Here is a 26,558-nt window from a genome sequence, read left to right on the forward strand (position 1 = left end):
GGAGGTGCTACCACTCGAACTCCTGGGCTTTTGTGTCTATTGCATGTCTGGGTGAGTATTTGTACTAACAACATGATTTGTCTTGATATTTTTACCATGTATCGATCGAGTTGGGCCCTGTCCACTTCATCGCATATACGTGCGGCGGCTGCTCTCGTAGGCGTTCGTGGCGGCTGCTTTCGTAGTGTCGTGGCCCTAAATTGCGTGGAGGTATCCACAGGGGCTTCACGGCATCTTGCAGCGGGTGATCGGCGCTGTCAGAGTTGCGCAGGGGCGGGAAGCACAATAGTATCAACGTCGACAAGTGTGTGTGGCGGGCAGAGCACCTCGTGGTGTGCGGTGGCGTGCGTGGGATAGAGCACCAGCGCCGACGATCGTCGGCGATCAGAGTGCGTGCCTACGTATATATGCATGTGTGTGATTTGCTTTTGAATTTTTATACATACATGCATGTGTGTGATTTGTTTTTGAATTTTATTGTCATGTATGTATGCAGGGCATGCACAGTTGCATTGGCTAGCAGCGACACACTTGGGGGAGAACTGCGGTGAAGCGACGTACACGGGCATAGTACAAGGTTTGAATTGTTTTTGAAAATTTTTAAATATATTATGCACAGTACAACGTTTGAATTGTTTTTTGTTGAATTTACTCTCATTTGTTTTTTACAAATTGTATTGTCAAAACAGATGGATAGAAGTTGGGTTTATGGGATACAATTCACAACTGCATATAAGAAAGGAGTTGAAGAGTTCATGGAATTTGTTAGCGAAAGATACCCCAAAGACAGCCATATACTTTGTCCATGCCGCAAATGTCTTAATCAAAGTATGTTGCCTCAGGATGATGTTAGCGACCATATACACATTTATGGAATGTCAGCTACATACACCAGGTGGATTCACCACGGGGAGTCGGAAGATGCTGCAGTAGTTGAAAATGTAGAGCAGGAGGTTGAAGCGAGTGATCATGACTTTGGGATTCATGTGGATGTGCCTGTTGATGATTATGATGAGGATCACGGAGTACCAGAGTTGATAGGAGATCTGTATGCTGTGGCAGAGGCTGATAGGGAACAACCAAGGTTTGCAAGAGTCCTTGAAGATGCCAAGAAGTCACTTAGCCTAGGTTCTAGCCATTCAAAATTCTCTTTTATGGTGAGGATGTTGTATATCAAGTCTCGTTATCGAATCGGCAATATAGCATTTTCCACAATGATGAAGTTGTTGTCATCTGGATTCCCTCAGAGTGAGTTGCCAAAATCATATGATGAGGCCAAGAAGTATCTTGGAGAAGTGGGGCTTGCTTTCAAAAACATCCATGTGTGCAAGAACAATTGTGTGTTGTTTCGGAAGAGATATGAAAAAGTTAATGTGTGCCCAGTATGCAAGACGTCTAGATGGCAAGATGAAACAAGGACCAAGCAGGTTCCACACAAGGTATTGATGCATTTTCCTCTTTTGCCAAGGTTGAAAATTATTTTTGCATCAAAGAAAACTTCTGAGGAAACACAATGGCACAAGAAAATGAGGACACCAGTCGACAATGTAATGAGCCATCCAGCTGATGGGGAAGCATGGAAGGAGTTTGACAAAAGGGAACCAACATTTGCAGCTGATGAACCTGAGGCTTGCCTTAGCTACCGATGGATTCAATCCGTTTGGCAACATGAGTACCCAGTATAGTATGTGGCCAGTGCTTCTGACTCCACTGAATCTCGCACCATGGGAATGCGTGAATCTAGCAAACTGCTTTATGGCTTTACTCATCCCAGGTCCAAAATCTCCAGGAAAGGATTTTGATTTGTTCCTTGAGCCCCTTATTGAAGAACTGCTTGAACTATGGGAGGGTGTTAGCACATTGGATGCATGTACTGGTCGGAAGTTGGACCTTCGTGCTGCCGTGCTGTGGTGTATACATGATTTTCCAGCATTGTGCACGTTATCAGGGCGAACAACAAAATGGTATTATGCATGTATTCATTGTGACAAAGATCCGTTATCTCAGGCTATAAGGAATAAGCTATGTTACATTGGACATCATCATTACCTTCCAATAAAACATAAATGGCGGAGAAGCTTGGCTTTCGATGGTAAACATGAAAAGAAAGATCAGCCAAGCAAGTTCACTTTGGAGGAGGTAATGGAGGAGCTAGAGAAGGTGAAAAATGTAAGGCCAGGGAAGCATCCGGAAATTATTGGAAATAAAAGGAAGCGCAATGAGGGTCCAAGGATTTATAGCCGCAAAGTTGGTTTGTGGAGATTGCCATATTGGAAACATTTGAAGCTTCCACATAATCTTGATGTGATGCACATAGAGAAAAACATATGTGAAAACATTCTTGGCACATTGCTCAATGTGTAGGGGAAGGCCAAGGACACAACCAATGCTAGGCTAGATTTGCATAATATGGGCATAAGACCTGAATTGCACTTACAATAGGACGGCAACTCAGTTACTACTCCACACGCTCCATATGTGTTGGGGAAGGATCTGAAAATTGAGTTTTGTAAGTTTCTCAAAGGTATCAAGTTTCCTGATGGATATGCGGCTAACCTCGGAAGATACATAAGTGAAGATGGTTGGAAAGATGAAAACACATTCTTGCCACATACTCCTGCAAAGAATCATACCTGCAGGCCTAAGAGGTCTAGTGAGGAAGGAGGTATAAGAAGCAATTGCAGAGCTTGGGACCTTCTTCAGGGAACTATGCAGTAGTAATCTAAGGATAGATGTTGTCAAACGACTGAAAGAAGAAATTCCATTGATCCTATGCAAACTTAAGAAAATCTTTCCACCCGCCTTCTTTCATGTCATGGTGCACTTGGCTGTGCATCTTCCTGATGAGGCACTGCTTAGAGGACCTGTTCAGTACGGATGGATGTACCCAATAGAAAGGCGGCTAGGCACTTTGAAGAATTTTGTAAGGAATAGGGCTAGGCCAGAAGGATCTATTGCTGAGGCATATATGGCAAGTGTCACCTTGACTTTTTGTTCTAGGTACATGGAGGATATTGAGACTAGATTTAACCAGGATGATGGCAGTGGTGGAGAAATGCCATTGCCTGATGACATATCTATTTTTAAGAATGGTGTTACTCTTGTTGGATCTAATAGGATCCAATACATTGATAATGCTGTCCTCAATAAGTTAGTTTGGTATGTTCTAAATAATTGTGATGAAGTTGAGGAATATGTGGAGTAAGTATCCTTTACTTGTTTGAGATTTAGTTTATGCTTTAATTATAAATTTACAAATTTATCTTATGCCTAAACTTTTACCTGCAGCTTGTACAGGGAAGAGCTACTGCTGCAAGGTGCGCATGATGTTAATAGAATTGTTTAACAAGGATTTGCAAAGTGGTTTCAGTGTCATGTAAGTCAGTACACGTTGTGTTAGTAGGTTTAGTAAATGCATTAGTATGGGAATATAATTATTTATCTGCTTTTGTTGTAACAGATTGAGAACAAACGCAAGGAGAATCCAGAATCGATTAGCGAAGGACTATGGGCACTGTCATGTGGCCCAGATCTACGAGTGAAGACTTGTGCAGCTTGCAAGGTTAATGGAGTGCGTTATATCACTGTGGATCGTGAGAAGTACCTAATGACACAAAATAGCGGTGTAATGACTGAAGGTTCACATAATGGGAGCGACATAGATTTTTATGGTGTCCTTAAAGAGGTAACTGAGTTCGAATATAACTCAAATTTTCAAGTCCGTCGGACAGTGGTTCTGTTTCGATGCGATTGGTTCAACCAAGACGGCAAGTCTAGAGGAGCTCGAGATGATGGACATTTCAAAGCCATCAATGTGCAGTCATTATGGTACAAGAGTGATCCTTTCATCGTAGCAACTCAATCAAAAAAGGTTTTTTACCTACAAGACACATCTTTAGGTAAAGATTGGCGAGTTGTTTAGAAATTTGAACATAGAAATATTTTCGATGTGGCTGAAAAAGATGAGGCTAGTCATGATGTGCATCAGGATGATTATTGTTCTGATACTGAGCATGTAGTGGAAGCAGGTGATGATAATGAGGTTAGGGACAATAATCAAGGTGGAGAAGCCACTATAATTCAAGAAAATTCACAAGACCTTATAAGAAGCAAGAAGCAACCTACTATTCATGAAGATAGTGAGGATGAGGAGGAAGATGATGCATTACTACAATACTGTAGTGATGGTGACAATGATAACAATGATGACATGTACCTAGATGATGATGAAGATGATGATTCATAGAATGGGCTAGTGAGATGTCCCTACACTGCAGTACTGTTTTGGTTTTCCTAGAATTTTGAGTCAAAAAATTGTTTTGCTGCTTTCTATATTTTCATTTATTTTTTATACATTTTGGGTTACCCCAAACATTTACTGCAGTACTATTTTGGTTTTCCCAGAAATTCTTGTCGAAATTCTTATGCTGTGCTTCATGGCTCAGTTGTATGATTGAATGTTACCCCAAACATTTACTGCAGTACTATTTTGGTTTTCCTAGAAATTCTTGTCGAAATTCTTATGTTGTGCATCATGACTCAGTTGTATGCTTGAAGGTTACCCCAAACATTTACTGCAATACTGTGAAATTCTTGAATTCTATGCTTGAAGGATGCAATTAACAGTGACATGTACACAAGCTGAACAGTAACTGCCTCAAGGGTGAAATATATAAGCTGAACAATAATTCCTCTTGTTCTTACACTTTTATTACTAGCAGCAAGCTACTGCTAGAATTGATACATTGTTGAGGCTTACATTTCGTATAGCCTGGAGAACATTACATGGCTGCTCATGAGTCATTACAACACACTGTACAAATCCTTTCATTTGCTAATAAGCACTACCACACCTAAATTCACAGTTACATATGACTTAGAAGTCAGTACAACACAGCTCCACCAACATCTGCAGCAGTAACAAGTGAGAGGAGTTCCTACAGATTAGCTACAGCCAGCCAAGCTGAAGAAGCCATCTGGATCTTGAGGCCCTTGCCATGACAGGCGACGGCAAGTTTACGACATCAGAAATGCTTAGATCCTACATTTACAAATTATTGATACCAGATTATCAAATTGGCTCTATCACAGATACAGTACAATAAGAAAGGCCATTACATCATAGAGTGTGCATGTGCACCATTCTCTGATCCTGAACAAAATGCACTCAGAAAATTGCTGACTAGCTACAAAGAAAAAATGTGCACCATTCTCTGACCCTGGACAACTCTTCTTTTACAGTGAAAAATGCAGTCAAACAAGCTGCACCTAGAAGGCCAGAAGTATCCTTGCTCCATTGCTGTCGAAATGGCAAAAAAGTGAAAAAAGAATAAGATATGTTTAACAGTAACAGCAAGCAAGAATAGCATTGCTTCACATTTGTGCATATGAGTAAAAAAGATTACCATTATACATGGCACGATTAACAGTCAGCTGGCAAGCTAGGAATTATTGTCAAAATCATGACTAATTTGTCCAAAACAAATTAATGCAGCTTCACAGATAAGTAAACGAAATAGGAAATTGGGAATCATACCGGTGGCGGCGGAGCACCGTACAAATAGCCCAGTAGCACGGTGGCGGATCTCTAGCAGCGTGGCGGGTCGGAGGTGGAGGCTTGGGATGGGGCCGTGGCCTGGCGCGCTCGTCGAGGCGGCGATGGAGACCTTGGGATGGGGCTGCGGCCTGGCGCGCTCATCAGGGTAGCGACGGAGGCCTTGGGATGGGGCCACGGCCTGGCACGCTCGTCGGGGTGGCGGCGGAGGCCTTGGGATGGGGCCATTGCCTAGCTTGGCAGCCGATGTGCCCTCGCGAGCTCGTCAGGGCGCCGGCCTGGCGTGCACACCGAGGCGGCGTGGAGCTAGCACGATGCGGCGGCCGCAGCAGGCTTGGATGCAGCTTCAGACTTCAGTACCCGTTCCTCATCCACATAAACAACACAAGGGATGCATGATTTGTTATCGTATATGTGGAACCGCGCTCGGAAACTAACAAACTCACATGAATAGCGCAATGGTAAGGCTTGTAGAGTTTGAGCTGAAGCTCTTGTGTTCGACCCATACTGTGGCACTTTTTTGGTGCTTTTTTAACTTTTTTGTTTATTACTTTTTAAATAAGTTTAATATTTCTTAATTATTTCATTTATTTTATTTTTTTGAACCAACCCACTTCTTATTACATTTTGGTGATATTATTGTACTTCTTTGTTCAATGACTACACAATACTAAAATTTAAATCCTTTCAATGAAACCTCATTTTGGTGTATAATGATGACTACAAATAAGTAAAAAAGTTAGATGTTAATGAGTGTAAGGGATGTATACGACCAAACTGTCTAAATAATATGAATCTTTTTATGTCATGATCACACACAAAATTAAAGTGTTGCCATGATCATACACCAAAGTAAGGTGTCCTTATTAGTTTCAAGATTTCCTACATGAGTTAATCTATTGAGCCTTGTATCCTTATTAGTTTTGCAACAAACTAGAGTGGCGCGGTGGTGCCCTACGCTTCGTGTCAGGTAGAAAAAGAAAGTTGAATAGGGAAAAATGATCAACAATGATGACCCGTAACACGCTACATGAACAATGTCAGATCCAAACACGCTACATTAATAGATACCAAATGTAATAAGAATTTTTAAAATAAATGAGCTACTCAATAAGGAAAATTGTACTAATTAAAAAACTAGCTTTATCTAAAAAACTAATTAAAAGTATGGCAGAAACCATGATGATACATAAATCACAAAAATAGTTAATACCAAAAATGAAGTAAAAAATATGGCCACCATAGCCTTTGAACCCACAACCTCACGATCTAACTGAAAGAGCCTTGCCATTGTGCCATTCTAGTGTGTCTGTCAGTATTGGAGCAAAATTTTACTTGAACATGTACCGCAAGGTACCACAACCTCTACCAGGCGCGGGAAAAAGTTGCATCCTAAAAAAATTTCCGCCAAAAATTTTGGAAGGATAATGCTTCACGTATCCATTTCCCCCCCTCCCTCCTCACCCCGCGGCCACTAATCCTCTCTCCCCCACCTTTCTAAACCCTAGCCGCCATCGACGACCTGCATCCTCGCCCGCCAAGCTGCGTCCTCGCCGAGCTCAATCGCCACATCCCTGTCTCTCATCACCGAGAAGTGGATCACATGCATCCCCGCCTTCTTCCTCGTTGACGCCACCGCTGACGAGCACTAGGTCTGCATCACCATCTTCTTCCCCGTTGACGACCGCCGCCGACGGGCTCGTGGCTGACGACCAATGGTGGCAACAAGGGGTCAAGGTAGGAACAGACCTGCAGAACAAGAACAAGGTAAGCCGAATCCTTTGCCTCGACTCCTAATACTTCAATTTTATTGCTAGTACCGACTGCTCTGTGAACAATTTGGGTAGTAGCATTGAATTTAGGACAGATGGTCTTGCTGATGTGCTTTAGGGTTTGTTTGCCCCCTTCAGTCTTTGTACTTCAGTTTTTCAAAAAAATTGTGTAAGCAGAAACATTGAGTTGAACCTGTAATCACGCAAAGAAACCTCACTTGCCCCTAATTTACTGGATATGTAATTTAAGTATTAATTTGGAGTGTTTTGTGGACCCTGGATTGGTCATTTAGTTATTCAAGATAAGTAAACCTCATGTTCCTATGAATTCCTTCTGCTTGTCTGTGAAGCAAGGTACTAGGGGAAAAAACTGGAAGATAAACAAATATACCTGCAAATTGTCATGTACTTCTTCAGTGTTAGCATACTTTAAAAATCTGCTACAATTCATTTACAAATTTTGTTAGCAATGGATGAACATATATGCTACAATTAATTAGCAATTGATTAATTTCTGTGCTGCATTAAATAAAAATATTGAGTAGTGGAACCCATGAACCATGCACATATTTGGTGACAGATGAAGCTATATTCAGAGAAAACAACAGGCGATACTTTTCCATTTGCTTCTGTGCTCTTTTAGTTCAAACTGAATTGGTAACAAAAATAATTTAGTTTAGTTTAGTTTCAGTTTGAAGGTAAAGACTAAATGCAATACTTTCAGGAAAATAGTTGTGCAAAATTATTAAGTTATTGAATGAATAAATTCAGGGCTACAATTAATTCAGGGCGACTTCTGAGTTGAGTGTAACGCCTAGTTTTTTCATAATTTTAACCAAATATTCTGTGGGTGTTTGTGTTCCAGAAATTTAATGTTTCTGGGCAAGCTGGTTATTGCCGGTGATCTAATTATAATTTGCTGAAATTAAGCTGTTTAAGCTTTTTAATAAATGCCAATGTGTGAACTCGCTGACTTTGGTCTACTATTTCATGGTGAAACTGAATGTTCAGTCAACATAATAGAAAAGAATAGCTTCCTCCTTGGTACTTAACTGTTGTTATTTTTTATAATATTTATATTCAGTGTACAATGTCCCATAGCTACCAACTTATCAAAGCTGAAGTAAGCTATTCTGGAAATGCCTTGTTGAATACAATACAATAGATAATTCATGATAATTGTTACTGATGCACAATTAGGAACACATTAGCTAATGAAAACCCACCTGAATCAGTAAACCAACAACTAATGCCAAATTAGCTGCTTCATGATATTATTAGCTAGCTTCAAAAGTTTCAGTACAACAAAACCTGTAGCTCTTACCTCTTATTAGTACCTATTACCTCTTAGATCAGTCCTATTTGTTTTCTAATAGACACATTTTCCTTGTTCTTGTAAGAACCTGCAAAAACTGACTATGAGAGAAGAAGGGATTCTCACGTGGCCGCAGTTCAAAAGAAGATGGAAGATCTGGGACTCAAAATATTAGCTACTGATCTTAAAAAATCTATACCTCAATCTGCATCAAACAAGGGGAAAAGATCTGCAAACAAGAAATCAAATAGTGAAGATTCGGATTCATCGGAGTATCTCCTTGACGATGATGATCAAGGAGATAGTGATGATGATGACACTGAATCTGATGATCAGCCACAACCCTTGGCAACTAAGGTGGACTCTCTCACTACACTACTTTCAATTCTTCCAATAACCAACATTCATTTGGTCATCACTCTTATTACTTGTTAGTCAATGAGGTAATACAAATAGTGTTTTTCCCTCTACCTGTGGTTTAAATTGCTGCCTACTATTCCATCTATAGTGGTAGTGTAAGTTTCTTATATTCCTATAAATGGTTGTATTATACCAATCATGTATATTGCTGCAATGCTTCCTGAGCTTTAAATATTTTTATAATTTTCCATCTGTACTGTCAACTATCAAGTAAAGTTTGTTTGAGACTTGTTTTTTTCCACAGTATCCTCCAGGCTATACTTCTAGAGGCCAAGCTTCAAAGAGGAGGAAGACAGGTGACAACATGGCTCCAGGAGTAAGGGCTAGTAAAAGAGTGAGGGCATTTGAAGGATTAGAGGTGTCACCAACGCAAACCAAAACAAGATCATCGAAAAGGCCTCATTCCTTAGCAAGAGATGGGCAGAATGAAGAAGAAATACCACAAAGCTCTTTTACAGCTGTAGAATCAAGCAATGGAGTTGGTGTTACTAACACTACTACTGGAGAGGAAGAAAGTGGAGCTGCTGCTCAAGATACCACATGTGGTGATGAAGACAACATAACTGCAGAGGAAGGCAAGTTAAAGTTTGGTTGTCATAAAAAATATCATCTCTTTTGCTGATTTCCATGAAACTAATGCAAAATCTGTTTTGTAGGTCCGGCACAGCGAGCCCCAAGGAGGCCCAGGCCACCCACCAAGGGAACACATGTAGATAGGATGACCAAAGCTATGGGAAGGAGGATGCCCATATCTATTCAAGAAGGCAAAAGAAGGCCTCATGAACCTGTTCAAGCAGCCAAGTTTGCATCTGAGGCTGGAGTAGTGATTCGGGATCGGGTTCCTGTCCTAACTCATTGGAAAGAATACAAGAAGAACGAACAACATTACGACAACTTTGTGAAAAAGCTATCTGTAAGTTGAGTACTGTTTAGTTGGTTGGCTTTCATGTATGCTTAACATGAATTGACTAACTAATTATGCAATTGACTGATTGCCTGATGACTAGGGGCGGTTGTCCATCAACTCTGAAGACAATGCAACAAAGGAAGCTTGCACCGATATGCTACGCTCTGGGGTGCGACAGATGCGATATCGACTTAAGAAGAAATATTTCATTGGTATACCAGCAAATGAGATTAGGACATCTTCTCTGGTTGCAAGCATGACTGATGAACAGTGGAGGGCACTAGTGGCTAAGTGGTCTGATCCAAAGAACCTGGTATGGGTATCTTCTCACTTTTACTTTCTCATTCAGTTTCAAGTGAAAAAGTGAATCAAGTGTGACATGTTCAATCCCTTGTAGGAATCATGTGTAAAGAACAAGCAGAATCGTAGTAAAGTCAAGTATCATCAGGCTACGGGTTCTCGCAGCTATGTGGTACACTTGCATGCATATGTGAGTAAATAAAACTTTGTACATTATTGTAGTTAACAAGTTATTTTGCATTTCATCTCACAAAACTTTACTGGACTTGATTGTCAACCAACAAAAGCAGAATAGAAATAATGCTGAACCCAGCTTAGAATAATTTGATGAACTTGATGCGGTGGAGGCCTTCAAGAGCTGCCATACCAGCTCCAAAAATGGACTCAGTGAACCAGCAAGAGAAGCTGTTGTAAGTCCACAAATCACTTAAACTATGCCATTTTGTCATTTCTATACCAATCTGCAGCTGCCTACAAGTTTTAGTTGATGCTTCGGCAAAACAGAGCCTAGTTTTAGTAATAAGGTTAGGAAATCTTCAGTTCATGTAATAATAAGTACTTCTTGATCAGAGAAAAAAACATATTTGCAGTTTCTAGGTCATAAGGTTATGAGGACAAAATATGCAGTTTCTGTGGCATTATTTTATACTTGTTTGATCAGAGAAAATAGAAAAAAATATGCAGTTCGTGCCTAATATGCAGTTTCTATTGACCTAAACTATTGGTTTCCAGAACATAGTGTTTAAGAGAAAATAAAATAGTACTATTGGTAGGGTGGCTTATGTTGTTACTGAATACATTTGTAGTGTGATGTAATAGATTTTGTTGCACTATTACAAGCAATAAGCATTAGTCGAGTGCTTTCTTATGCATGAACATGGTAGTGTGAACTTAAATTATTAAAAATGTCATTGCCTGCTTTGTATGTGCATGTATTTTGATCAAAACTGGTGACAATCCAATATAGCAAGACATAGTTGTTGGGTAATAATCATATGCTTATGACTTCTATTTCCATTCAGTTTGTTAAGAACAAATAAATGTCTCATGGATTATGTACATTTGTTGCATCAGCTATCAATGCAGTGTACGATAGATTTTTATTTTCAACAATAGATATTATGTCATATTTTCCTCATATTATTGCAATAAGTAACAACTAATTATGGGTCTTTCTTGTTTCAGTCAAATATGGAAGCTTTGAGGGAACAACCTGTTGCTGAAGGTGAGACAGCAGTATCGAGTGTCCAGGTTGTGTCGCAAGTGCTCTCTCAGAACAGCTCAAACATATTCCTCAAGAGTGTTGGCATCAAACAAGTCCCATCCTCCAAATCATCAAGCAATGAAAGCCAACTGCAGGAAGAACTTGCAGCTGAGGCTATGGCTGCTGTACAAGATGAACTTGATGTTCTCAAGAAAAGAAGTGAAGAAGCTGAGGAGAAGCTTGCGAGGACACAGCAGGAGTTGGAGGAGTACAAGAAGCTGACTGAGAAAAATAACAAGGCAATGGAAGAGAACAATGCGCTGCTCAAGCGTATCTTGTCCCTCAACAATGCTTCAATATGAGCAATGCTCGTAGCTGCTAGAAGTAGGACTTAACATTAACTTGTACCTGCTGGTGATTGGCATGCTAGTGCTTTTGTTAATGCAATGCCTTATGTTGATGGTGGTAACTTGAACCAAGTGTAGTACTGTTTTAAGTTTAGTACTGGTGAACTGTGTTTATGTCTTCCTAGTGGTGTCAAGTGACTTGTGTGATGTTCAGTAATCTTTAAGTTTTCTAGTTTAGAATACTCAATTTGTTAGCTTTTGATGTCAAATATTATTTTTTATTTTCTAATCAAATCAGTATGAGCACCTATGTTGTCTATTGGCATTCCATAATTTAATACTTAGTTCTACGACGATTTTAAACTTCTGTTTGGTGACGAAAATATTAAGCAATAACAGCTAGACACGTGGACTAATCACACGATGCCACGTGTTAGGTCACGGCAGCAGCCACATGTCCACACCGTCAGACACGTGGCAGTCCACGTCAGGTGCCACGTCAGATGCCACGTGGCAGCCCACGTCAGGTGCCACTACAGCATACACGTGTCAGCCACGTCAGCTGCCATGTGGCAGCCACATCAGGTGCCACGCCAGTAACCATGTGGCAGCCACGTCAGCTGCCAGCGTGGCAAACGCCGTTTGGCAGCCTGACGGGACGACGTACCATGACAAAAACTACACACACCGATGACGAAAACAATACGTCATAGATTGAATCCAGTTCTGTGACGATATCATGTTTCATCATAGAACGAATGCACATCTATGACGAAAATGTCCATTTCGTCACCGTAGGCAAAATGTGACGCGCGTTCCATGACAAAAACCGTTTCGTCACAAAAACGTCACAAAACATTTTATGTGACGTTTTTGGAATCTTCAGTGACGAAAGAGTAGCGTCATTGTTGAGCACATCACTACTAATAAGGACTTGGGCTCCAGCATATTCCCCGGTGTCCTTCACGAACTGCTGGAGCCAGCCCCACGCTTGCTGTGCTTTCTCAACCGGAGTCCGCCTCTACGCGCGGGGCTGGTCTTCGGGAGCTTCGGACTGATCAGATCTAGCACCGAGGCCACTCCCTTCTAGATCTTAATGCAGTTCGCCTTCCACGAGTCCCGGTCTTTGACCAGGTCCTCGACATGCTTCTTCATATTGGCCTTGAGCACTGAGACAAGGTTTAAGACAAGAGGACAGTCAACATCAGGCTACAACACTAAAAAACTTACACTCACCGTGTCAAAACCGATTTTACCAGCCAGCTCCCGGTTCCTGGTCTTCTGCACTTCTCCGACCTTTCGCTCGCCCTCCAGTGCGCGAGCACGCTCCTAGTCGAGCTGGTCCTTCTCCTTCCGGAGGCGCTCTATTTCCTCCTCCAGACCTGCAGCAGTAACTGTTCGTCAAAAGAACCGAACACGTTGTCAACCACCACTAGTGCCAATAACAAGACTTACCCTTTTTCTCGTGGTCCTTGTCGGCTAGTCGCCGAGTTAGGCCCAGCATCCGCTCCTCCCGAGCAGCCTTCTTCTTGGCCTTCTTCTTGGCTTCCAACCGAAGGCGGTCCACCTCAGAGGTCAGGGCATTATTTTTGGCCATAATCCCTTCAATCTGGTCAAAGCATCTTTTACGATACTTTGCCATTTTCATCACGTCCTGTGGATTTCACGTACATAAACAGGTGAGCACCCCAAGACTTGTGTGTTTAATGGAATGCGAGATCACTTACCTTAACCTCGCTGACAAGACGCTTGGCGGCCGCTCCACCCTCTCCGCCTCCTCGACCTCGGCAATCTCTTCATGGCCGGCCCAGTGGTCTCCACGTTGGTGCCACACATAGATATGCTGGCGTCCGTTGTGGGGGTGCCCCTGGATCTCCTCCACCTCGTCGTCGGAGTCCGCCTGGGCCCCCTCACCCTCTGTGCTTCTCCCCACCATAGTCGAGGACATCATTGGTCCCTTACCAAGGTCGGGAGCACCCTCCGACGCGGCAGCCTCTACAGGCGGCTCCTCCACCCGAGCAAGGGATGGAGCTCTGTTCTCCTCTTTCGCCACACTGCTCGGTGGGGGAGTGCCCGCAGCCCCTCATCCTTTATCGGGGCGTTTACACCGGCCCCTTCTCGGGCCGAGTCCTCGATGATCCTCTCCGTTGTTGGGGCAGTAGCGGGCTGTGCCATGGGCTGCTCTGTGGCAGCCTACCCTACGGTGGTCTACCCATCGATAACTGGTTCAGTTGGCCCCGAGCCCAAAATGGTGCTGGGGTCAACATCCGAGGCAGCGCTGCAAAGTTCCACTCGAGAATAACCACACCGGAACTCAAACTTCACGAAAAATGTAGCTATTTTTTCTTCACTTACAGGTCAGAGCTCTTGTAAGATGCCGAGAAGACCCTCCGCCTGGCACGCCCAGCCGCCGCAGCTGCTTCTGCCTTGTTTGGTCGCGCCTACACGACATGTGCAGTGGGTGGGTCCTCGGTGACCCGACCACCATCAGTCGGGGCAACATCCGGGCGGCTGTGGGGCTTGCGGACCAAGGTCGGGGCTGCTTCTTCCTCTTCATCGTCGTCAACAACTCAAAGGAGTCGGTGGCGCTTAGGCGCTCGGCTTCCTGAGGCCGAGCCTTGGCCAGTTACAGGCCCTGGGGCTGCTCCCACTGGCGCTGCTCCTACTTGGGATGGCCCCATGGCCATCGGTCTCTTGCTGGCCATGGTCGGCACCGGTTGATTGTCATCTTCGTCGCTATTGGTGTACCAGTAACATCGAGCAGCGTTGTCCGCTGGTGGATCCACTCCGGTCGGGTTCTCCACACCGGGCGCTAGTGATACATACACTACCACGCGGTCATTGTCTCCAATCTGCAAGACAAAGGCGATAAGTTATCAGAAGAAGGGCATGACAATTTACAAAATTACAAATCAACTGAAGTCATCATTTACCTTGGGAGCTGGTCGACCTAGCTTGTACGTGTGCATCCGATCGTCACTTCGCACGAAGCTGCTGTCGGCCAGGTTGAACAGCTCGTTGATCCTTCGCTGGATCTCCGGCTTCTCCAAGTTATCCTGGTGCATCCTAGTTGAGTCTTGGCCACCATGGTATTCATATGCCAAGTGCACCCTCCTCTGGCACGGCATGACTCGTCGGCTTGGGAAGTTGCCGACTACTCCAGGCCCATCCAAGCACGACCAGTCGATCAGATACATCAACTCCTTTACCTGACCAGTATACTCTAGTCGGTCTGTCCAGCTGACCCCCTTGTCGGGAACATAACCAACATCACAAAATGTGGCGCTACCCGGCTCCTCCCTGATGTAGAACCACCTCATGTACCATTCGGTCAGGGATGTGTTCCAGGGGCAGTTGAGATAGCGGTTCTTCATCCCGTCACGGAGATTGAGGTATACTCCACCTGCAATCTTAGAGCCTCCAACTGCTCCTTTGTTCCCCAGGCAGAATAAGTAACGAAACAAATCAAAATGTGGCTCAATTCCCACAAGCGCCTCAAAGAGGTGAATGAAGGTCGCCACGAGAAGAATAGAGTTCGGGTGCAGATTGCAAATCCCGATCTCGTAGTAAAGAAGTAAACCCTAGAGAAAAGGCTTGGGGATCCGGGTAGCTTTCTCCTTCCGGCGCCCTCCAGCCACCAAGCTCCTGGTTGTGCAGAAGCCCCATCTCGATGAGGCCGTTGAGAGACCTGGTGGTGCACCGGGATTTCTTCCATTCTTTGGCCATCGTCTCAGCCCTCTTCTTTGAGTCGCTCTTGCCCATTTTCTGTGCAAGAAATCTAGAACCGGATCTGATGGGTTTGGAGACAGTAAGGAGGATGAAGGCAGGAGGTAGTGAGGGTATGAAGGCAGGAGGCTAGCGTGCAACTGCTGAGTGAGATTCTAAGAATACACCGATGGGCTCTTTATAACAGCGGCACCACCTCCTCCACTTCCTGACTTCTAGGGAAATGTGCGGTCTTTGCGGCGGCAATGGCGTTTCGGTTTTCAACTTCTGTTGCAGTAAATTCGGTAGCCTTTTTAATGATTAATGCCTTTCTTTTCTTGGTCCGCGTCATGAGCGGCTGTGCCGTCAAAAGGCATCCCTTTTCATGTGCCGGACTGACGAGACGGCCAGACGCCTTGTCATGTCGCCAATTAATGAAGAGAAATGATATTTCCCAAATTTAAATAACCAATTTATTGATGATAAGAAGTCTATTTGGATTCATCCAAAAATCTAGGGACTGCACCGACCACCGAGCATGATATGCTCGGGGACTGGTCGACTAGCCTGCCGAAATGAAATCTGGGGACTGCACCGACCACCGAGCATGGTATGCTCGGGGACTAGTCGACCAGCCTACCGAAATGAAATCTAGGGACTGCACCGACCACCGAGCACGATATGATCGAGGACTGGTCGACCAGCCTGCCGAAATGAAATCTGGGGACTGCACCGACCACCGAGCATGGTATGCTCGGGGACTGGTCGACCAGCCTGCCCGAATGAAATCTAGGGACTACACCGATTACTGATTATGTTTGACTCGACTTTGAAGTGATATTGTTATTATTTTTAGACCTTGCTACAAGGCTTATACTTTTCCTTCCAGCAAGCTCGGGGACTACATCGGTACGATGCATCTAGCGATGCATCTCAATATCATAATTGTTATGAGGATTTTGCTTTTTAGACCCTGGCACCACATGCCTATGACACCTACTACCAGGCTCGGGGACTAAGTGGGCACACTTCACCTTGCAATGAATATGCTTGCTTTTTGAGACGCTATACTTTTCAGAAAAGTAAAGTGGGCACACTTCATTAGGAAATAAATCTTCTTCTCAAGAGCACCATGCATTATTCGAACAACCTGCTTCTTCGGTATCGGCGTTGATCAGTTGTCAACTGTTCAGGTGTTTATCCCACTGGTCGTTGATGTCAAGCCTCATTGATCGAAGAAGCTCGAGACGACGTGTTACGTCATAATACATGGAGCTCGGGGATTAGCTGTGGGGGTATAAACCCCTATACCCTTACGGCTAGACTTGGGCCAGGAGATTTGGCCCATCACGAGATAGCTCAAGGCTTGATCTAACTGCTCAGAGTTTCGCGCAAGGAAACAAGACGTGGAGATCAAGCAGGATTCTAGTCGGTTAGAATAGGAATTGATAGCGACATTATCTATGGCAATTATAACCGACTAGGATCAGTTTCTAGACCCATAACACTGCCCTCTGGACTATATAAAGAGAGGTAAGGGGCCGCCCTTAGACAATTCAATTCAACTCGCAGCAATACAATCAGACGCAGGAGGCAGGTATTACGCCCACACGGCGGCCTAACCTGGATAAAATCCTTGTTTGTGTCTTGCGTCACCATCGAGTTCGTAGCTTGCGTGCTTATCTGCCGATAAACTACTACCGTGGGTATACTCCAAGGTAGACTGCTGACTAGCTTTCGTCGACAGTAGCCTTCATATGTGAATTAGCCACATATGTCGCTAGATTTAAATTATATAACGTTGCACCTACGCTCAAGTAAGTGTGAGCTGTGAGAGCATGATCATCCAAACGGTGGTCTAGGGGAGTGTTCGCGGTGGTTTTCTGGAGTGGTTGCATGTCTAACTATGGAACCACGAAAGAAACTTATTTGGGGAGTAACTAATTTATAGGGTAGATGTGGTGTCATTGTTTGTGCATGCCGGAGTATGTGCAAGGGATGTGCACTTAGTTTACTGCTTTCTTAAGTGATATATTGGGACTTTTTTGAGCTGCAATGAAGTTTTGTGCAGGTATTCTAATAGCGCGCGTGTAAATCATTAGTTACCAAATTGAGAGACGAATGTATGACACTGTATATTCGTTAGAATAATAATTTTCTAAGTTTGTGAGGACATACGGATCGTGCATGCATCATATCGCATTCATACATACATTCTGTCTACTCCTTCCCTTATAATTTCATCCCATTGTAATGAATAAGTATTGCTTAAATAATCCTCTCTCACCCACAGTTATTCTTTTCCACAAATGGATGTGCCCGCCTCACCTCTCCCCAGTGACACCTTTTTGAGCAAGTTTGGTACTCCTACCCTGCTATGGAGGGTGTTGTAGTCAGTCGGGTATCCAGAACCACCTCAGTACTCCTGGTGGGAGGTGGATATGTCAGGAGGCTTACAGTGGTTAGCCATGCAGGGAGTTGTCCCTCCACATGGGGGTAGGCCCACATGGATAGGTTGGACCTGCAATGCGGATGGGCAGACTCCATGAGAGGCAGCTTAGGTTGCAGCCCATGCTATGCTGATCAATAACTGTTAGTGGTTTGGTGATGAGCTGACAGGAGGGCCAGTGGCCTCCATTCCCCATGCTGACCCAGCAGCAGCGGAGTGGAAGCAGGCTGAAGGTTGTGTGTTGGTCCGAGTTCGAGGAGAGCGAGCTGAAAGCTCCAGTCCTGCTATGAGCGTGGCTGTGCTCAAGCTGTTCAGTTAGCGAGAGGACACCTATGTGCAGGTGATGAGGGCTATTCGTCAGGCTCGGGAGATGCAACAAAAGGCTGAAAAGCGTGCTCGCAAGTTTCACAAGCAAGCTAGACTCCTGGAGCAGGCCTAGAAGACCGCAATGATTGGGAGGACATTACAGAGTATCATAGGCAGCAGTGGGTGAAGGCCACTTGGGAGAGAGATCATAAGCAGGTGCAGATGAGTGAGTTGCCTAGAGAGAAGGAGACCTTGTAGGAGCACTTAGTGCAGGTCACTCGTGAGAGGGACACTGTGCTGCGTGTGTCTGAGAACAGGCGCCGGGCATGGGAGATGCACCGTGTTCACTCGGCTGAGCGGGAGAACTATCTGCTGGATCAGATTGAGGCTGGTCTTGTGGAGATTCACCACCTCAACAACTTGCTACACCCTATTCTTCGCCCTGCTCCAGTTTACCCGGATGTGGGACCTAAGGTGATCATGGCCGATGATGATGGTATGGAGGTAGATGGACACGCCACGGCAGCACCACTCTTGCACGAGGATGTGGAGGATGAGGAGCTTGAGCCGGTTAGCGACGAGGATGGAGAGGTGATCTTCAATGCTGACTCGGACGAGAAGCCTGGAGTGTAGTGGGTAGTTAGTATCCGTCTTTTGAGGTTCTTTTGTATATCGACCTGTGGCAGTCGTGCCTTGTAATCATGATGTAATCCTGAACCTTGATCTTAGTTCCAGTGTCTGTGCTATGGTGATGTAATAATTTTATGGACTGGTTGTTTTAATGACTATATCATGTTCGAACGGCTATTGACGATATTTCCCTTTATTGTGCATTTGATGGATATGTGTGTCATGTGCTGTGATTGGTGATGTGGTTTTGTGGAATTGAATTATTGTGCCTCATTTTGTAAAGTTATTCCCTCAAAAACTTTCAGGCATGATTATAAGTTCTTCTACGACAAATCTTGTCATCATCAATACTCACTAACTGTGTCTTTAGAGATGCCTCGAGGCACTCGAGGTGTAGGAAATCGTGCGAACATGGATCCACCCCCTCCTCCCCCACCACCAAATCCGCAGAGCTAATGCAGGCGATGGTGGAAAATCAGAAATTGCAAACTGAGACTATTTGTCAGATGGCAAATCAGGGTGGTCGGGACATACAACATGGGCCAACACCTAACCAGTATAGCAGTTTCAAGGATTTCATGGACACCAAGCCCCCATCTTTCAGAGAGGCTGAAGAACCCCTTCAGGCGGAGGAATGGTTAAATACCGAGAGTCTGAAGGCAGAATATGCAGCTCATTGTTGTGCATTCTTAACGTCATTACCAAAAGTAGACTTAGTTTTCTCATTCTGATAACGGCGCCAAAAATACTGAACCTATCCCTGATGCCACTTAAGTCAAGTTGTCATCCCCAGCATGACATGAGAGACGCGGTATTGAAATATGCAATTGCTCTTCTGAATGAATAATAAATGAGATCTGCAAGCGCACAGATTAATACCGATGTAGCATTTTAACCGGGAAGTATTCTAGGTATCGTTATTTATATTTTTACCACTGGGAAGGGATTTCTAATCATCAATGTTGATTATGGAGTGGAATATAGAATTGAGTATCCATCATTGCATTTGTGATAGAGAGCATTATCTATCTCTTTCATACAGGGATAAATGTCACATAAAATATAGATAAAGTATGAATGGTGACAAAGATAATTAATCTGATCAGCATAACGAGCCACATAAAATAATGATAAGAACCTCAATAGATATTCTAGCAAGTCATTAGCATGGAATTAGGATGAACTACAAGAATATTTCCTAAGTTATTCTTAACTATAATGTCTAGCATATCATAGTTAGTGCAATTATACTTGGCAATCATTGCGAGATAGGACTACGCCTATGCGTAGTGATATTATAAAGGAAGATGAGAAACATAGCAATCACTCCCCTGTAATAATGTTGTTCTGCCTGCCCTATACACGAGAGGGGGACTATATAAGAATCAATGGAGCTGTCACTACCACGAACTACCCCGCGATCCGGCATATAGGGTACGATCGCAAATAAATACGATATAGGCACCATGCCTACACAATACTTATGATTTACCCACTGTACACATGGATAAACGCTATCCGATCCTAAACATGTATATAATTCCAATCTAACTAAGGCAAGCATATAACTATGATAAACTAAGAACAATATAATTGCGAATATAAACAAGTAGAGCAAAGTCATAATCAATATATTGAAGTAGAATAAAGTCATATTCATAATATTGAAGAACAATCTTGAACAATTGAAGAACAGTAGAGGAATTACCAAGAATCCTCTTGACAGATCCAGAAACTAATCGAAGATTGACTCCTTCTAGTTCTAATCCTATGTAGCTATGCTAAACTAGAGATCTATTGATGTGGTGGCTCCAGGGCTTGATCAGGGACTTCTTCTCCCAAGATGGATGAATGAATTAGGGCTTCAGATCTTCTCCTCTAGGGGTCAGGGGGTCTGCTTATATAGTCCCTCCAAATGAATATGGGCCGTCGGATCAAACCGACATTAATCGCACGGTTTTCCTTTATCCCTTAGGACGGTGGAGCATGATCCGTGAGGTGGAAGCCGATTGGCCCTCAGGCCAGGGCGGGCGCCCAAGGGGGGACTCCTGATATTGTGAATGTGCTGCAAATCTCCAGGAAGTGTTGGAGATGAGCACTAGCATCTTCATGTGCCTTCCCACACAACTGGTTGGATTGCACCATGTTGATAAGTCCAGGCTTGAGCTCAAAGTTGTCGTCGATCTCTGCAGTAGGTCCATTACGGATATTGTCCGTAGTGGGAGCTAAGAACTCACAGATCGATTTGTTTGCCATGACTTCGAACTGTGAAGACAAGTTCTGGGTGAAACTTTAGTGATCTTCTTGATTGGATGAAGCTTCGTGCTGAAGTGTTGACGATGCCTTCTTGAGCTTGGCTCTTGTTTTTCTGAATAATGCTTCGGGGTTGTCAACAAAATTTCCTGGAAGATGTCTTTTATTCATACATTAACCTGCATAAAATAAAATAGAAAAATACCGAGGTAAAACTGTATAAGAGAATTGATAATCTCAATCATATTAGTGATGCGAATGATGAATCAAAATTCTATATTCATTCCTGATTAGTAATCAACCTTCCTCGGCAACGGCGCCAAAAATGCTTGTTGGGCATTCTTAACGTCATTACCAAAAGTAGACTTAGTTTTCTAATTATGATAACGGCGCCAAAAATACCGAACCTAACCCTCATGCCACTTAAGCCAAGTTGTCATCTCCAGCATGACATGAGAGACGTGGTATTGAAATATGCAATTGCTCTTCTGAATGAATAATAAATGAGATCTACAAGGGCATAGATTAATACCGATGTAGCATTTTAACCAGGAAGTATTCCGTTGACGATTCTTAAGTATAAATTTTAATTATCAAATAAACAAGGAAAAGGACCAATATACAAACAACACCTAGAATTAGGGTTTGATTTGACAGAATTTCATGAGTTTTGTTGTTTATCTATTTCTGCAGGGGGTTATCAGGAAATATGGATGAAAGGCCCACATGTCGGGTTTACATAGAGATATTACCGTGCCGCGCAATTTTCTATCATCTAGAAGACTCCAGAAGCCACGGGAACGAACGGGAGGCCGATCGGGCCCGGGGGCAGGGCGCCCGACCTCCCCCCTTGGGCGCCCGCCCACCTCTGGTGGCCAATCACGTTCAACCTCGCGGATTATGCTCCACCGACCTAAAGGATAAAGGAGAACCGTTCAATCAATGTCAGTTTGATCCGACGGCCCAGATTCATTCGAAAAGACTATATAAGCAAGGCCCCCTGGCCCCTGGAGAGGAGGAATCCAATTATTCATTAGCATATTTTCCAGAGAGGATTCAGAGAGAGAGAGGTTCCTTACGGTTCCCACCTCATAGGGCGTAGCATCCAATGTGAGAGTAGACTAGTTCTACTAGATTGAGGGAGATAGAGTGGAGGTGTAGATCAGTGGAAGCCCGGCCTGTCGGTGTCTACTCTGAGGTTGTACTTGCGGGATCAAGTCTCCTAACCCGAGGCTTGCTCCTAGGATTCTTCAGTATTTTGACTTCTAAATTCTAGTAAGTTCTTTGTTTTATTGTTCTTTGGTTTACAAGTTTACTTCGACCTCTTCGCGTAGAGTTTAGAGTATTCATCTCTAGCGTAAAGGTGGTGTTTGGGCTAGGATACTCATAGATATCCCCTATCTAGCCGGACCGTGGTAGTAGTGAGGAACGTGACATTTCCGAGTTACCTTTGTAGTCCATATCCCGTTAGCAGGATCGATAGGGTGTGCGGGTCGAACATCCTCTGTGGTGTCTAGATTCCGTGAGCTTCCCCAACAGAACAGTAGATCATCCTTACCAAGGTTAGAACGAGAGTGCGGTTGTAGTCTTCTCTATACATCACTCCCATCGAATCACATAGTTTGTAGCCTAAAGGTTAGTAGTAATAGACCGGGTTAGTCAGATGCGCGCTTTCTCCTAGTGGTAAAAATATAAATACGATACTCTAGATAACATCTCGGGTGAAGTGCTCACCGATATCCGTGCACCTGCGGATTAATTCCTGATTGCGTTTCCAAATATCAACATATTCCAGGTATCGTTATTTATATTTTTACCACTGGGAAGGGATTTCTAGTCATCAATGTTGATTATGGAGTGGAATATTGAATTGAGTATCCATCATTGCATTTGTAATAGAGAGCATTATCTATCTCTTTCATACAGGGATAAATGTCACATAAAATATAGATAATGTATGAATGGTGACAAAGATAATTAATCTGATAAGCATAACTAGCCACATATAATAATGATAAGCACCTCAATAGATATTCTAGCAAGTCATTAGCAAGGAATTAGGATGAACTACAAGAATATTTCCTAAGTTATTCTTAACTATAAAGTCTAGCATATCATAGTTAGTGCAATTATACTTGGCAATCATTGCGAGACAGGACTACGCCCATGCATAGTGATATTATCAAGGAAGATAAGAAACATAACAATCACTACCCCGTAATAATGTTGCTCTGCCTGCCCTATACACGAGAGGGGGACTATATAAGAATCAATGGAGCTCTCACTTCCACGAACTACCCCGTGATCCGGCATATAGGGTACAATCACACATAAATACGGTATAGGCACCACGCCTACACAATACTTATCATTTACCCACTATACACATGGATAAACGTTATACGATCCTAAACATGTATATAATTCCAATCTAACTAAGCCAAGCATATAACTATTATAAACTAAGAACAATATAATTGCGAACATAAACAAGTAGAGCAAAGTCATAATCAATATATTGAAGTAGAATAAAGTCATATTCATGATATTGAAGAACAATGATGAACAATTGAAGAAAAGTAGAGGAATTACCAAGAATCCTCTTGACAGATCCGGAAACCAATCGAAGATTGACTCCTTCTAGTTCTAATCCTATGTATCTATGCTAAACTAGAGATCAATTGATGTAGTGGCTCCAGGGCTTGATCAGGGACTTCTTCTCCCAAGATGGATGAATGAATTAGGGCTTCAGATCCTCTCATCCAGGCGCCAGGCGGTCTGCTTATATAGTCCCTCCAAATGAATATGGGTCGTCGGATCAAACCGACATTAATCGCACGGTTTTCCTTAATCCCTTAGGTCGGTGGAGCATGATCCGCAAGGTGGAAGCTGATTGGCCCTCAGGCTAGGGCGGGAGCCCTGCCCCCAGGCCCGATCGGCCTCCCGCTCGTTCCCATGGCTCCTGGACTCTTCTAGATGTTGGATAATTGCGGTGCACGTTAATATCTCTATGTAAACCCGACGTGTGGGCCTTTCCTCCATAATTCCTGATAACCCCCTGCAGAAATAGACAAACACTAAAACTCGTGGAATTCTGTCAGATAAAACCCTAAGTCTGGGTATCGGTTGCATTTGGATCCTTTTCTTTGTTTATTTGATGATTATATTTGATACTTAAGGACCGTCAACACTCATCAGTTGCAGGGTCCGGATGGCATCTGGTGGAATCAGCACCGGGAGGCTCTTCTACATAATACTGTGATTGACTGGAATCTCTTCTGTGAATCTTTCAAGGGGCACTTCATACCTCCTGGGGTCATGGAGATGAAGCATACTGAGTTTATGCAGCTAACTCAGGGCAACAAAACTCTAAAAGAGTGTCTGCATGCTTTCAATCATTTGTCAAGGTATGTGAAAGGTCCTAATATGGCTAGAGGGGGGAGTGAATAGCCTATAAAAAATCTACAAACTCACTAGAGCAAGAGGTTAGTAAATAACAAAGCAAAGCTTTTTGCTCTAGCTCTAAGGAGGTGTTTCCAAGCCACCTAACCAACAATACTAGTTGCTTATAATCACTATACACATAAGAACTATGTCTCTACTTACACTAAAGAGCTACCTAAAATTTCTATACAAGAAGTAAGCTACTCTAGTTTGCAAGAAAGTAAGAGAGAGTGTTTGATCTTTATACCGCCGCGTAGAGGGGATGAACCAATCACAATAATATGAAGTCCAATCACTGAGAGAGATCTAATGAACAATCACAATGGAGACACACAATTTTCTCCCGAGGTTCACATGCTTGCCGGCACGCTACGTCCCCATTGTGTCGACCAACACTTGGTGGTTCGACAGCTAATAGGTATAGCACGAACCTCGTCCTCACTAGGACACCGCAAGAACCTAACCACAAGTGTGGTAGCTCAATGACACAAGCAATCCACTAGAGTTGCCTTTGGCTCTCCGCCGGGGTAGGCACAAACCCCTCACAATCACCGGGAGATGGCCACGAACAATCACCAACTCGTGCGAATGCTCCTCGGCTGCTCCAAGTCATCTAGGTGGCGGCAACCACCACCAAGAGTAACAAGAAAACCGTAGCTAGAACGATCCCCAAGTGCCACTAGATGCAATCACTCAAGCAAATGCACTTGGAATCACTCCCAATCTCACAAAGATGAATAATCTATGAAGGAGATGAGTGGGAGGTGTTTGCTTAGTCTCACAAGGATGTCAAGTATGCTAGAATGCCAAGAGAGTGAGCCCCAAGCTGGCCAACAACTATTTATAAGCCCCTCAAACAAATAGAGCCGTTGGCTCTTTCACTGGGCACAAGTCGAGGCCACCGGACGCTCAAGTAGGAGGCACCAGACGCTCAACCCTTGCATCCGGTGCTCCAGAAACAGCCACGTGTCGCCCTTTTCACTTTCGTGTGTCGATCTCTAACGGTCACCTGCAGAGCACTGGACGCACTCAACTTTGCACCGGACATGTTCGGTGCACACCGGTCTTATACGCAGAGAGGTCTGCAAACACGTGGGGTCACCGGACCCACACCACCAGATGCGCTCCAGAGCGTTTGGTCCCTTACCCAGAGAGCTCAGCAATGTGCAAGGACACCGGACGCGCACCACCGGACACACCCTAAGCGTCAGGTGCTCTCAGTCAAAGACTCACACTGAGGACAAGCCACACCAGACGCACAAACATGGTCAAGCCCGCGTCTGGTGCCTAGCGTCCGGTACTTTACCCTAATACCGCTAGAAGCAGATAGCTCACCGAACGCATAGGCACTGCGTCCGGTGCCTCTGGGCCAGTGTCCGGTGAGTGTTTCTCAGCGAGAAAACAATCCTACAACTTCTCCAAATTTCCCTCTGGCGCAATAGAAAATATGCATTTTGTTGGTGTTTTCCCCCCGGGGGGTCACACCAACGAGTAAAACTTATGCGTGCTCCCCTTTCCAGATGGTGATGCAAGAAAGACACAAAGTTTATCCTGGTTCGGGCAAGAGAAGGCCCTACGTCCAGCGGGGGGGGGAGATGTTTCTATTATCTTGCACCTAAGTGCTTGTACAGGCTGAATACAAGTCTATATGGTATGGATGGATGGAGATGAAGTATGGTTGCTCTTCTACGTATGTCTCGTGTCCCCTATCCTTTCCTGGGCCTCCCCTTTTATAGTTCCAAGGGGAGACCTAGGTTACATGTGTAGGTGACAGAGTTGGGGTCGATAGGGGTGTGGCGCGCTGACCTACTCGAGGCTTCTGTACCGGCGTGGCCTCGAACCGTCTCGTCTCGGTACCTTGATGATGATTACGCGTGCCTCTGAATCCTGCTCCCGTGCGCCGTCCAGGATGGGCTTAACTGTAGGTATGCCCGTACGTCATGCTGCAGTCG

The 26,558-nt window shown here is 44.0% G+C and overlaps 2 long non-coding RNA genes across 2 annotated transcripts; one reads left to right on the plus strand and one right to left on the minus strand.

The window, feature by feature from the left end:
* LOC110430624 lies at window positions 2,947–3,787 on the plus strand. Its single transcript, XR_002448012.1, has 3 exons — window positions 2,947–3,201; window positions 3,289–3,376; window positions 3,461–3,787. It is a non-coding gene; the product is annotated as an uncharacterized LOC110430624 (long non-coding RNA).
* Window positions 4,674–5,912, minus strand: LOC110430581. Its single transcript, XR_002447944.1, has 2 exons — window positions 5,537–5,912; window positions 4,674–5,299 (listed from the first exon to the last, which is right to left on the minus strand). It is a non-coding gene; the product is annotated as an uncharacterized LOC110430581 (long non-coding RNA).

The sequence above is a fragment of the Sorghum bicolor genome, chromosome 9, assembly GCF_000003195.3.
Source record: "Sorghum bicolor cultivar BTx623 chromosome 9, Sorghum_bicolor_NCBIv3, whole genome shotgun sequence".
Lineage (NCBI taxonomy): Eukaryota > Viridiplantae > Streptophyta > Magnoliopsida > Poales > Poaceae > Sorghum > Sorghum bicolor.